Here is a 3604-nt window from a genome sequence, read left to right as displayed (position 1 = left end):
AAACTATTTGAAAACTGGAGTTTGGAAAATTATTTTTAACATTAAAATACCAAGAAACAAGAAGAAGACGAGTGGCCATTGGGATTGCATGCCAAAGGTGACCATGCAAAGTGGGAATGCTTAAGGATGGGCCCAAGGTAGAGAGGAGCTTGTGAGAGGTTAAATGGTAGACTGTTTGGAGATTATGGTATTTGAACCCTCATCATAATGTGTAGCAATACTTAGTCCATACTTTTGACCCCTGCCAATTGTTGCCTTCAAACTAGCTATGTTGACAATGGCTTACCAACTAGACAATTCTTCTCTTACACTCATCATAAGAGCCTATATATATAACTCATAGATGTATGTTCAAGGCTTTGAATCACTCCATTGATCATTAGGAATCTCCTCTTAAGGTCTCCCAATCTAAGCGGACTGTTACTTTCCCAGATAGCTTGAAAATGATCTAGCCGGTACGGTTCTGAGCTTCTACTGTGCCTGAAATACCACATTCAACTTTACTCAAAGTTTCCTTGTCACTGATGGAGTCATCTAGACCGCTATAAGCATGGACAATGGGGAGAAAAACGCTCGAAACATTCTCCAAATAATAGTGATTCTTCCCAAAGTCTTGGAAACAAGTTCCGTTTGGGTTCTCATTGCCATCATTGATGCCTAATAGCTTCATATGAGTGTGAGACCCTTGGAGTTGCCCTCTATCTTTGCCTTAGTCACCCATACCTATTGGTAGATGAGCCATGTCATGTTTCTTGCAACAACTCTTCTGGGTGTGGACTGCGGAAGCAATTCCGAACTTTTCAAAACCCATGAATCTTGAACAGATATGAAACTGCCGTTGTGGATGTTATATGGTGAGTACGAAGAGTGAACATGCATGCATAGTTTATGCTGGTACAGATCTGTAAATGAACTACATCATTTTACCAGCTCCAAACGAGATGCCTAGTGACTCATAATATTGCAAAGTGGCCCTGCAAGTTGAATCCATGTGTGTGTGATTCTGGGATTGAATAGTTGATGGGCAAATTGTGTGAGGATTACAAAACTTGAACTCTCATCGTAATGTGGGGGTTGCCAAGTATTGAAGATGCTATGATGAGGAACAAGTAGAAACATGACATGTGTGCATTGAAGTGGCCACGCATGTGGGCTGGCCGCCCATGGGAAATATCACAAAATCATCTATGCAATTAGCGGCCAAGGATCTTGGCCTAATAAATCTGGAATCGAAATTTGCCAAGCAATCTTACAATAGGATCAAGTCATTTTTTGGGGTCTTTGAGCTTCTCACAAAGGCCTTGAATGAAAGAGTCCCATGAGGGGGGTGAATTGGGTGTTTAATTTTTTTTTTCAAGCACAAAAATTCAAGTAAAAGAAGTACAAATATAAAGAGATAGAGTTAGAGAGAGCAAACACAACGTTTATAGTGGTTAGACACCTCTTACTTACGTTCACTCTCCTCAAGCTCCTACTTGAGTGAGAGTTCTACCATCCTTGAAGCTTCAACCAAGTTTCCATTACACTTAGATTCCGACTCTATTGGGCGCTTACACAATCCTTCAAGTCTCTACTCACTTGAAACTTTTAACACTCACGAAAACACTCAAAATATAGATGGAAATCTCTTAACTAAGCATAATAAAGGCTTAAATATAATTGAAATGCTAGGAGGAATGACAAGGGTGTACTAAAGAGTATGCAATTGAGGATTCAATGCAGCAAAGAGAGAATAAAAACTTTTGAGTGAAGAATAGGTAGTTAAACAATTAAATGCAGGTCTTTTGCTCATAAATAAAGTAGAGTTTTCAATTTATAAGTTTCTAGTTTCGGGAGCCAAAAATGCTAAAAAGTAGTCTCCATTGGTCAAGTTGGGTGTTGATTAGTTGACTAGCTATTAGGCAGTAAATGCATGACAGGTGATCATTGGGCCTGGATCGGACGTTGATCGGGAGGATTTTCCCATCGACTGGGAATGCATAGCTACTGGAAATGAGAGAAGATTTTTTACATTCCTCGACTAGTCCTCAACCGTGGTCAACCTATGTTTTGGCTTGAAAACCTTTTTAATTTATTTATTTATTCATTTCACTTCTGATACTTAAGCAAGGTGTAGACCCCCTTTTGAAGAGCCAAGGGGTATTTAGTTTTTTTTATATATACTAGAGGAGCTGGCAGCACCCGAGAAGTGTGGGGGGGACCCCTCTCCATGCGTGGGACCAGCTGCAAGAGACGCCATGCTGCTGATGAAGGAAGCGATGCTGCTGACTGCTGAAACAGGGAAGTAGGTGATGGCTTGCCCGGGAAGGTAGGAACCGACTGGAGAGAAAAGGAGAAAGAAAAGAGGTTTTGAGGAAAAAAGAAAAGCTGACGAGGGGATCCGAGGAGAGCAACTGGGAAAGAAAAATCTGAGGGAGAAGGAGGAGGACTTTTGGGGCAAAAGGGCATTGGAGAATTTCGGGCAGCAGTTGGGAGCAGGACGGAGCGGAAAAATGGAGGTTTTTTTCTTTTGGGGGGGAAAAGAAAATCGGGAAGAAGAGAAAGGACGGGTAGCAGGAGGGGGCAGTTGGGGGATTTGAGGGGAAAGTTGCAGAGAAACGCCATAAAGAGAGAAGGAAGGAAGGCATAGGGGGGACATTGCTTTATTTTTTCCTTTCGTTAGTTTGTGCTCTGTTTTGTTTCGCCACTCCCCTGCTCTTGGCATCTCGTCGCGTTGCATATCAATTTGCATCTCCCCACTTGAGAAAACCGGGCACCAGATGGACCTTTCTTCAACCTCTCGTCATCTCACTCTGTTTTCAACCTCTAGGTTCTTTCCTTTCTCCACTCCATTTTATTTCCTTCTCAAGTTTTCTCAATTTTGCTGGAGCTTTGCTTTTGTTATGGAGGATGGAAGTCTCGTGGTCTGTGAAAGATCACTTTTTTTTAAAAAAAAAATAAAAAAAACTCAGAATGGTCCAAGCACGCCACCAGTGCAGCATTTTGTGAGAGTAGAGATGTTGTGGGTTTTTTTTTTTTTTTTCTTTCAATTCTATATATATATGTCACTAGCAGCTGGTCAAAGTAGTACAATTATGGACACCATACATGGGCAGCCACCTTTGCACTCAATCCAAAGCATGCCCATTTTCTTTTTCTTTTTTTATCCTACACGTTTTCATGTTTTAATAATTTAGTTTCTTTCTTAAATAACTTGGAACTTCCTAATAGTCATACTCTCACTCCCAATCTGATATAATTTCCTAAAAATTTCCAATTTCAAAATCTAATTCTTTAAAAAATCTCATCCACCAAATATTTGTTTAAGTTGTAATTCTCAAGTTCATTTTTTCTAAATTCTACTTTTAAGTAATTCTTCAAAATTTCGATTTTCGAATTTAATTCCTATTTCAAAAATTCTACTATTCACGTCCATTTGGTTAATTATTATTTCCATTAATATTATTATCATTCCATTTATTTATTTTATTCATTCACTTTAAAATTTCATCTATTGACAATTCAGATTTTCCGACTTCCGCATTTAATTTTCAATTTCAAAAATTCAAATATTCACACTTATTCATTTAATCATCATTCTCATTATTATTATCATTCTATTTAT

The sequence above is a fragment of the Vitis riparia genome, chromosome 9 (assembly GCF_004353265.1).
Source record: "Vitis riparia cultivar Riparia Gloire de Montpellier isolate 1030 chromosome 9, EGFV_Vit.rip_1.0, whole genome shotgun sequence".
In the NCBI taxonomy this organism is placed as follows: Eukaryota; Viridiplantae; Streptophyta; class Magnoliopsida; order Vitales; family Vitaceae; genus Vitis; species Vitis riparia.
Note: the sequence above shows the minus strand (reverse complement) of the source record.